This window comes from Parasteatoda tepidariorum, chromosome 7 (genome assembly GCF_043381705.1).
Source record: "Parasteatoda tepidariorum isolate YZ-2023 chromosome 7, CAS_Ptep_4.0, whole genome shotgun sequence".
Classification (NCBI taxonomy): domain Eukaryota; kingdom Metazoa; phylum Arthropoda; class Arachnida; order Araneae; family Theridiidae; genus Parasteatoda; species Parasteatoda tepidariorum.
The window spans coordinates 29,515,103-29,527,339 of record NC_092210.1 but is presented as its reverse complement, the minus strand read 5'-3'; positions in this window follow the sequence as shown (position 1 = coordinate 29,527,339).

Here is a 12,237-nt window from a genome sequence, read left to right as displayed (position 1 = left end):
GTGATTAGATAAGATTTTGGATTTCATTAGATAGATAGAGTAATTATGTGAAATATCTCCAGCATTTTAATCCCTATAAAATACTGAATTTGTTTTAAAAACAAGAAAAAAAATTATATTTTAAATGAACTTCAGAAAGACAATTAAAATCTATACTTTGCCCCCTTAACGTCAATTTTAACAATAATATATATATAAAGAACCAAAATCTAAAATTTGAAATTAATCTGTCTCTTCTTTACCATTATCTTATATTATTTATATATTTTCATACAATTTAGAAAACTACTTTTTTCATAATTTTTATTGCTCTACTGCGATATTTTCCTTCCTTTCTTAAGAATTAAAAAAAAATTCAAATGTGTGAAAACGTATATATGAAAAATGCAGTTGTGCATTAGAGAAAATTAGAAAAAAAGGAGAATAAAGTTGCTTTTATAGCCAATATAAATCATTTTGTTGCGTCATTTTTCAAAAATAAAAATCATAAAAGCATTTCGGAGAATTGCATATTTAATGCTTTCATTATAAAAATGTTTTAAATCGTCTTTTCTTCATTTAGCATAACAATGAGAATATGGTTAGTCGCATGTGCAAATTCAAACTGTCAAACATTATAAATTCAGCTAAATAATGTAATACTACAGGTCAGCTTTAAAATTGAAGCTTAGCAAAAGCTTTTGCAAACCAAATAAATAGGTTTTTTTTTTATTTCTAAATAAAGTTGGAAAATATCTTTTGAAAGAATCTTTATTTTCACGAAGAAACACATTTAATTAACAAATCACAAATAACTTAAGGCGCATTTGACCATTTTTTTTAATTAAAATTATTTTTTTTCAACAAATATTTTAACGTCTTACGCTTTTAAACAGTATGATGAAAAGTTGTATTATATAATAAATATTCAACAAACTAACAAATTATAATTTAAAATAATAATAATATTTATTTTGAATAAATAATTATACAACTTAAAAGTGAAAGAGGAGAGAAAATCTGAAATTAGTTTTGTTCTTGCTTTTACAATGTCACTTTTTGTCCATTCTTTGTGGAAATTTTTTAGGTTTAAAAATTTTATTTATAAAGAAGGGTCGTGCTAAATGAATCTTCGGGGGAGTTTAAGCACATTACCAGGATTATAACTGCATAGGGACTTACCTGGAAATGTAGTCATACACGGATTGGAACGCATCCTTATTATGACCTCTTCAGAAGCTCTCGAAGAAACAAATTTTAATAGGTAAGCAATGCATCACGGCATTTTTGGACATGGATATATACGTAATTCTAATTCCCCTAAAAGTGTGTTGCAATTTGTGCAAGCTCCTTTTATTTATAATGTTTTTAAACCTAAACTTTTCGACAAAAAATAGACTAAAAATGCCGTTTAAATTAATTGCAGATTTGAAACCACCAATATGAAAATATCTAAGATCTGTTTCAAAATATAGTGCAACAGAAATGTTTTTCCTGTGTATTATTTGAAGCGTATATTTTCATTTCTGAATGTTCTTATACATTTCTTTAAAAAAAGCCATGCAGCAATATGTAGCAGATAAGTAGCATGTACAGATATGTAGCAATTCCTTTAAAGAAGGCTTACTAAATCAATCTTTAATATTACTGACAATATTATCCTTCAATATAATTGACATAATTGAATTCAGTCACAATTTTTAAAAGATTATCGCAATTTCGCAGAAATTTTTCAAATTATATCCTTACCTATAACATTATATTTCGCTTAATTATAAAATTTTGTTTTAAATGTAGGATGAAAAAATTCAGGTAGGTATAAATTTTTATGCAATAACCGATAAATGATATTTTATCTGTCTCAATTTTTTATCATCTTGTGTTCTCGAATAATGCATTATCTCGGTGACAGAAAGTGATGAATAATTTAATTATGTCTGAAACCTAATAGCATTCTTTACAGGTTGAGTGGGTATGGTTTGAATCATATGCACCAAAAGTGTATTTGTCTTGTTTTGGAATAAAAAATGTAAATTTGTGATATACTGTTAGAAAGTTTTGGGAAAAAATTATTAAATAACAATTTATTTAACTGTCATTTTACCATATTCAACCAAAACTGTCAAACAACCGTGAAAAAGATGTTATTTAAACTGATAACTGCAAAAAAAAGTCGTTTATTAGAGGTTTTCACCCACTGTGGTTTATTAACCAGAATTTTATCCGAGCCAACCATGCCCACTTTCTGAAGCCACTTAGTACCTTGCGGCTGGATGCATACTTCATCCGAGAAGGTTAATCTGTCAATCTGATTAAACTTGGTTCAAATCCTAGCATTGACACCACAATATGTCTCCCAACTCTTTCAACACACGAGAGTTTCCAGTGTTTAAAACTTTTCAATTAAAAACCCTGATTAATTAGAATACGCTCTTATGTCTTATTCACGCATATATGGCAGCTGCTCAACACACAAAAATTTAGTATTTCCCATCTCTCATCATAAATGTCACCACCGGATCAGCAAATTAAGCCATATTCCACAGTTAAGTGAACAAAAGTTTGGGATCTAGTTCCCACGCTTGATGCAACAACTCTTTGGAGCTCTATAAATATTCTTTTAAAACCATCATAAAATTCTTTTACTCAGCTAAATCTACATAAAAACAACATGTAATTCCCAAAGGCATCTACGGTGAGTCCTTTCCAGCCTCAGGGAGGTCTATTTATCCATTTTTAATTTTCAGTTTTTGATGTTCCATTGATGTAGGCTTAGAGTACCAGACCGCCATATTAACATGTCTTTCAATGCTAACTGATTTCAATGGTAATTTTGAAATCAATTATTTTTACTAACACTTTTCCATTTTTAACTTATAACACATCATTTCATTCGCCCATGCGATTATCTTTCAGTTTTTATAACTTATATATCTTCCGGCGGTCTGGTACTCTTTATTTCAATATCATTTTAAAAGTGTCGTAAATGTGAATAGGCTATCGCTGTGTTAAATTTTACCATTTGTAAACTCTGACTTTGGTCATTGTAATTAATGTCTTATTGTTCTCGCTTCAATCTNGTTAGATAGTGAATAAAATATTTTCGCTCCCAATTTAAGGAGATTTAACTGCAATTTTAACTGTATTTTCCTTATACCTGTATTACCTGTATTTTCCTGGAATTGACCTGCATTTTCCTATATTCTACTCTTCTTTTATTACGTATTTTATTGTGATTCTTCTTTAACTAAGAAGTTTAAAAGTAAAAGATTTGTCTCTTTTTTATAACGTAATTCTATGATATTTCCTTATTACGCTAAAATTTAAGATAGGTTTATTTAAAACAGAGTCTAAATACATAAACCATTTTACAATTATTAATTTCACGTGCAAATTTTTTGACAATATTAAATTAAAGTTAGAGATATTCGTCAAATGATTAAGAACTTAACGATTTGATTCATGTATAATGTGGTGCATGCATGAATTGTATGTATATATATCGGCCTATATGATAATTGAAAATATTAACTTAAATACTAATTTATTATAGAAATAATTTTATATATTTTAAGAATTATATTTAAAAAATTAAGAAGCATAATAAATTATCTTCACTGATCTATCCTAATATTGTCATTTAAAACATCACAAAAAATGGATTTTAATAGTGCTGCACTCACGATGACAGTACTTTTTATCTTAAGTTTGTCCAGAATTTCTTACAGTGAAGAAACAATAGTTATTGCGAATAAATCATCGGGGTTAGTGAATGCTAGAAAACTGGGGGAGTAGCCCCCTAGTTAATTAATATTTTTATAATTGGTAATTAGATAAGATTTTGGATTTCATTAGATAGATAGAGTAATTTAGAAAAATATCTCTAGCATTTTAATCCCTATAAAATTCTAAATTTGTTTTTAAAAAAAATATATATATATATTTTATTTTAAATGAACTTTAGAAAAACAATTCGAATCTTTAATTTGCCCCAGTAACGTTAATTTTAACAATAATATATATATATATAAAGAACCAAAATCGAAATTAAATTTAATATGTCTTTTCTTTACCATTATCTTATATTATTTATATATTTTCAAACAATTTAGAAAACTACTTTCTTTATAGTTTTTATTGCTCTGCCGCGATATTATTTTTCCTACCTTAAGCATTAAAAAAATTTCAAATGTGTGAGAATGCATATTTCAAAAGTTGCGCATTAGAGAAAATTAGAAAAAAAGACAATAAAGTTGCTTTTATTGCCGAGATAAATCATTTTGTTGTGTCATTTTTCAAAAATAAAAAGCATAAAAGCATTTCAGAGAATTACATATTTAATGCTTTCATTATAAAAATGTTCTAAATCGTCTTTTCTTCATTTAGTACAACAATGAGTTTATACTTAGTCGTATGTGCAAATTCAAACTGCCAAGCATTATAAATTCAGCTAAATAATGTAACACTACTGCTCAGCTTTAAAATTGAAGTTTAGCGAAAGCTTTTGCAAACCAAATAAATAGGAGTTTTTTTATTTCTAAATAAAGTTGGAAAATATCTTTTGAAATAATCTTTATTTTCATGATAAAACACATTTAACTAACAAATCGCAAATAACTTAAGAAGCATTTGATCATTTTTTTTTAATAAAATTATTTTTTTCAACAAACAAATATTTTAGTGTTTTGCGCTTTTAAACAGTATGGTGAAAAGTAGTATTATATAATAAATATTCAACAAGCTGACAAATTATAATTTTAAAAAAATAATTATATAACTCAAAAGTGAAACAGGAGATTTGCATCATTTTTTGAGGGGATTACGAATCTGCTTTTGCTTTTTCAATGTCATTTTTTATCTATTCCTTGTGGAAATTTTTTAGGTTTAACGACGTTATATATAAGCAAGGGCATAAATGTTGCGACGAACTTCTAGGAGAGTTTGAGCACGACATTACCCGGATAATAATTGCATAGGAACTTATAACTAAAAATGCAGGATAGGGACGCATAGGGATGGATACACGGATAGGGACGCATCCCTATTATGACCTGTTCAGAAGCGCTCGAAGAAGCAAATTTTAATAGGGAAGTACTCCTTGCGATGTATCACGACGTTTTTGGGCTGGGCATGGGTATCTATGCAATTCTAATGCCCCTAGAAGTGTGTTGCAATTTGTGTAAGCCCCTTTTATTTATAAACTTAAACATTGCAACAAAAAAAGACTAAAAATGCCGTTTAAAAAAATGTAGCTTGGAGAGAGAGAGAAGACGATTGCAAATTTGAATTCAGTCACAATTTTTAAAAGATTATCGCAATTTTTTAGAAATTTTTCAAATTATATCCTTTCCGTAACATTATATGACGCTTAATTACAAAATTTTGTTTTAAATGTAGGATAAAAAAAATTTAGGTATCCAGCAAGATATTAATTTTTATGCAATAACCGATAAATGATATTTTATCTGTCTCAATTTTTTATCATCTTGTATTCTCGAATAAAACATTATGTCTGAGAGAGAAAGATATGAATAATTTAATTATGTCCGTAACCTAATAGCATTATTTACAGGTTGAGAAGGCATGGTGTAAATCATAAGTACCAGAAGTGTATTTGTCTTGTTTTGGAATAAAAAATTTAAATTTGTGATGTACTGTTAGAAATGTTATGGAAAAAATTATTAAATAACAATTTATTTAATTGTCATTTTACCATATTCTACCAAAACTGTCAAACAGCCATAAAAAAGATGTTATTTAAACTGATCACTGCAAGAAAAGTCATTTATTAGAGGTTTTCCCCCCACTGTGGTTAATTAACCAGAATTTTATCAGAGCCAACCACGCCCACCTCATGAAGCTACTTGGTACCTTTCAGCTGGATACATACTTCATCCGAGAAGGTTAATCTGTCAATCCGACTAAACTTGGTTCAAATCCCAGCATTGACACCACAATATTTCTTCCAACTCCTTCAACACACGAGAGTTACCAATGTTTACAACTTTTTAATTAAAAATGCTGAATAATTGAATACGCTCCTATGTCTTATTTACGCATAGGTGGCAGCACCATAGAGCTGCTCAACACATAAAAATTTAGTATTTCCCATCTCTTATCATAAAGTCACCATTAATTAAGCCATATTCCACAGTTAATTGAACAAAACACTAATCAACCACCACTAACCCCCAATGTTTTGTTATATTTATTTTATATGGTTTTGAAATCTTGCTAGTTGTAAATGGTTACAAAACTGTAAAGTAAAGAATTGTACCTCACAGTAAACTTAATGCTTAATTGGTTGGAGTAATTTAATTGTTGCTGATTAATTTACAGTAATTTTAGACTGCAAAATTATAAAAGTGTAGTCCTTACCCTAACTCAAAAATGATAACAAATAGTTAGACTTAAAATATTAATATTTGTAAATAGTTTTACATCTTGATAACATGACAAAGAATGAGATTTAAAACAGATATCGCATTGATCTTATTCTTTAAATGCAAGGCTTTGCCTATAAATGAAATATCTTATAACCAATTTCGAGTTACGTGTATTTTTTTGTTACTATGGTTCCTCGTTGCTAAGAAAATGAATTTTTACCTTATCGTCTTAGTTCTCAGCTTTTTTCTGGTCACCAAGACGAAATAACTTTACTGTTTGCTAATTGTAAATATTAGTTTTATTGCGATTCTTAACAGATGGAAGTAAAAGGTATTTTTATTTCATTCAGATAAATAATTATCATGTGTAAATATAATGTTTTTATTATATCTTTGTAAGAGTAATATATAGGAACCGATTTCGTAAATGTCTAAGAATAAATTTTTATTGCCCTCTAAAAAATAAATTTTTAATTCTAAAAAAGTGCTTAATAAAGAAATATTTGACGTGTTTAAAGTTATTGTTTTAAATATTGACTTTATTTAATTTTTAAAATCATGGAGAATCAAAGAAATTCAATAATTCCGTAATTCAATGTTAAACGTAAATATATTTTCTAAAAATAACAGTTTAATGGAAAAAGTATTATTTTTGATCATAACACGTTTTTTTTTAAATTAAGCAAATTTAACAAAAACGCTAAGCATATCCTGTTCTATGTACGAAGTCTGATTAATATTATATAAATTTCAGTAACTTTATTTAATAATTTAATTATTAAATTTATGGAATAGGAAAATTAAGAAGAAAATCTGGAATCGTCACTAAGTGCCTTAAATTAGCTCTAAAAAATACACAATTTAAATCGCAAGTAATTACTTAATTTCTGTGTAAAATTTTTTGTCAGGCCGTAGAAATTTCTGTATGCTTAGTGACGTCGACACCTGATGTCTAATTTTTGATGAGTCCATGCATAGAAAATGTAACTGAACGCAGATAATTCATAAATGAAAATGAATTCAATGCAGTAAATTCACCCAATTAAAATTAATTTAACACAGTAAACTCAATAAATTAAAATGGGTTCAAATCATTTGAGATATTTCATTGGAATTGTTCTGCTGATCTTGGCCGATTATTGCTGCCTAACTTTTCATCCGAAAATAGTGAGAAACATTTTATTCAGCGTGTATTGTAATATTTCAAAATTTTTTTTAAATTTCAAGATTACATAAAACATAAAAAACATAATTTTCTAAACACTAATGATAAAATTTTAAAATTAGAGCTACTAAATAAATTTGAATTTTAGAGACTTTCAAAACATTTTTGCTTAGAATATAAATTTTAACGATTCAGTGATTTCCGAGTTTGTTACGCGTGGAACTAATTCTTCTACATATACATAGTTCAGTATGATGATACGACTTTGGAGTGTGGAAATTTGTTATAGAAAAAAATTCAGACTTTCTGATTAAACAAATGCTAAAGTACAGGTGTCTGCTTAATACCCTGCGTAAGAATGTTTAATGCTTGAAGGATATTCTGTTAACAATAAGGTTAGACGTTGATTTTCGGTAATAATTTAAAACACTGAGCTAAACATCCGAAACTACAAGGTGATTAAAAAGAGCCTTTGCGAGCATACCTTTTACGTGAACTAAATCTAAGATTTAAAAATGTATAAGTTATTAAGAGCTAGGAAATAAACTATTATCTAGTTCCGACAGTTTACAATTACGGATATGATGACGGTATTTTGAATTTTTAAAATAGAATCGCCTTCTTTTTTAAATCAAATTGTAGTTCTCGCAGATAAAAATCTTAAAGTGGAGTTGAAACGATATACTTATTAGCACTAGGTAGATCAGAAGAATCAATGAAAGTAGTGGAATGATATAAAGCCAGTGGATAGTTTGTTAAAACTAACTTTCTTGTTTTTCTCTCATCCATGTCTAACACTGTCTACATATGCTTCCCTTTAGCGTGCTTATCCAGATTTAATGAAATTATGAACTTAAATCAATCCCTCCCAGAAAAGAGTAGGCCTCAGCACTGATTACCATAAACAAGAAATTTGATCCTATTGCAGTTCAAAGGTAATGACATATCTCGTTTTATCTCCCACTGCGCAGCTTAATGACTCTATCGTAGTGACGTTCTTCCAATTTTTTCTCCACTGCGAAGTTTATGTTCGTTACGTCGGACTACTAAATTGATCCTTGCTGAGGCCTTCTATCTTTTAGGAAGTGTTGTTCAGATGCAGTTGTTCTTTACAGAATTCTCGTGAATTTATAAATTCAGGATAGTATTTGTTTATATTATTTCAAAAAGACCTAATCTGTCAACCTCCTGATTGATAGAACGGAGGTTCGAGTTCTAGCGTAACACCGCAATGTTCCTTCCATTTTCATCAACACGTCAATAGTTTCCAGTGTCCTGCACTCCCCAATTTGTGACCCTGATTTATTATAATACCTTACTCTCATTCAAGCATACATGGCAGCACTATAAAGTTTGTAAACTATCACTTATATCTTGGTAAATTTCTTTTTTAATGTTTTGAAAACATGCTAGTTCGAAACGGTTGAAAACGGTTGTAGTTTTGTATTCATGGTTTTTAACCATACAATTTGTAAATGGTTTCAAAGCAGTAACGGCAAAAAATTTTCTTTACCGTAAACTTTATGATAAATTTGATGGACACATAGCTGCTGCTTATTTTTTCGTATTTGTAAAGCGAAATTTCTAAAAGTGATTTCATTCAAAATCTAAAAATCTTCTTTAAAAAAAGTGTTAATAGTTAACACCAAAAAAAGAGATGCGTCCAATATGGCTTAATGTGTCAAAACAGAAACTTATTAAATTTGTAATAATTATTGAACGCCTTCATGAAATCAATGTCCTTTTACTTTGGGTTTGCTATAAAGCTATTTAAATGCTAAAATTTCGCTTCAAAATTTTAAAAAAAAATTTGATTTTAGAAATATTATGTTTTTATACTTTTTATTTTTGATACAGATGAAAAAAGTCAGTACAATATTTATACAGAACAGCAGATAAAGGAAGCTTTCGATGTCTTTAATGAGGACCGAAAAGGAAGAGCTAAAATTAAGTAAGTCGAACAACCAGTGTTTCTTCAAGCAAAATATTTGATATTTAATTTTGAAAGTACATCGATGCAACGATTTCTACTAACTGGAGGATATTTAAATGCAAATTAATTAACGCGAGGAAAACGCAAATTTCTACATACGAATTAAAATATTAAAATAAATGAAATGGCAAACAATAAATATAAAAAAATTTAAACAATTGTAAATTAAATTGAGTTTTTATGAAGAATGTTTAAATATTTATGTTTGAATTTCACATGGTACAAAAAATCTAAAAAAAGAAATTGTAGAACTCAAAATACGTACGATTCATCCCAACTGATCACAATTTTAGATAGTATGTGCGCTACAAATAAGCATGTCGTCACGTTGGATAAGTTTTGATATCGAAATAAAAAAAAATTGGTACGTAAGAAACCATTTGAAATTTCAGCATATTAAACGACGCACATTAATAAAACATAGTTTCACACTGTTAGATCGTTTCTTCGTTCGTCATTCCAGATTGTTTCACTCTGTGTTCACTCAGTCCCTGATCAACTTACAGTGAGAAGTACCGGTACTCAGGTTGTCGTAACTATTTACCGTAAAATCCACTTTTACTCTAACATGTAACGGGGTAAAATACTTTTTACAGTAAAACTTACCGTAATATCACTCTAAATGAATCAATATTACCATAAAAAGTACGGTATATATTTTACTGTAAAATCAGCATATGACACATCCAAAGTGCCTGTACTTTAAGTTAAAATTTGACCCGATTTTATTTTTAGTGCTAGATTAAAATGTTGTACATTTATCTCCAAGTTAAGATTCATTTGGGATTACCATTTTCATCATGAGTCTCTCAACCATTAGGTTTTTTACATTCATAAGAGTTTTTTAGTATTTCGAGCGTACATAGTAGGTTTCAAAAACTTTAAATAATTAACACAATTTATAGCATATCTCCCACAAGAAAATATACTTGCTTCTTCAAAAAATAGAATTTTGTGTCTGAACAATGTTTTAAACTATTGTTTACTACTTAAAATAAAAACCTAAAGGATTATAGATTTTTAACTATATTTTGTGTGTCCCGTTTCATTTACAATGATTGCGACAACATGTTAACGAATTTCTTTGGAGATTTAATATTTTTCTCCCACTGTTTAAGCATTATTTTGCTACAATAATTTCCATAAATAAATTTCACTATCATTTTTCTGGATTTTATTAAAAATGCAATTGAAAAGCTATGCTCCTAAATTTTAAAAGTAAATTGAAACTCGTAAGTTGACAAGAAAATGAAATATATTATTATAAAAAATGTAACAAAAATAATTTATTATTGAAAGAAATTTTTAGTAATTAAATACTTTTTGCTATAGTTTTGTAATATATTGTTTTTAAATAAAAGCTCCTGTTCTTTACAAGATAAAAAATAATCGAAAGTAATAAACAAGTTTAATTAAGTTCAAAATTTTTAAATTAATAAAATTTTTCTCGAAATTCTATTTTAGAAAAGAATTTTAAGCATAAGACTATTTTCTGAAATAGAATGTATGACTGTTATGAATAGCTTCTGGTTAACTACTTTTAAATGATAAGATAAAATTAAAATAAGTTTTTTTAAGTAATCTTTTTCTCCGCATTAATCTGTTAACTTTAAAAAAATTGCAATATATAAAAAAAAAGAGTTTTAATTGTATTTACTGATATTTAAAATGAAAAAAAGTTTTAAGTACCTTATATAAAAAAAATTCATATAAATCCGTATTCAGGGCAAACATGAATGTTTTGATGAAGTCAAAAGGAGACATTTAATTTTCATTATAGAAAAACTTGATTGCATTTTTGATAAATCAGCGTAATATATATATATATATCGTTTGCCTTGAAAATAATACGTTAAAAACATGCAAAAATGATTTGAAATACACAAATCTGATGTGTATACTTGTATTATACAAAAATATTAAAAATAGAATAATAACAATTAAAATATTACTTTTGAAAAATAAAATTTTAATATCAAGTATTGAAGTAATTATTTATTAATTTCAGACATCTTCACACACTGACAAGTGCCTTAGGGCGGGTTCTCTCAACCAAAGATCTGAAAGAGCTGGAACTTAAAGTAAGTTTTGAAATTTTATTCCATTTAATAAAATATTTCTTTTAAAAAACATTGATCGTCTTAACCATACTCTTATTATTAAAATAAATTCTTTCTGCTATATCTTTTATAAAAAAGATTAGATAAATAAAATAAAATAAAAACATAAAAGTAAATTAAACCAAAGAAACACAAATGCAAAATACTTCATCAGGAAGCACTCTTCATACACTTATAAAGGGGTTTTTCTGTGAATAACTGTTTACGGAAACAAAAGTGTAATTTAATCCTGAAAGCCATATTTTGAAAAGAAAATGCATTATAATAGAAGATATAAAATCAGAACTAATACATGAGAAGTAAAAAAAAATTATACACTAAAAGTAAACAAAAAATCAGAACTAATGCATGAGAAGTAATAAAATTTATACACCTAAAGTAAACGAAGTATAAAGCTTAAAATTACAAAAAAAAAGTCTATCAAAATTATATTACAGATTAGAATTCATATTCGACATGAGTGTTGATTATAATTTATAGAAAAATACTATTGCTAGTAGAGAAAGGAAAAAATAAGATATATTATTATAGAACCAACCAAATTGTAATAATTCAGTGCTTCCATTTAAAAACAGATTCAATTTGAGAGAATGA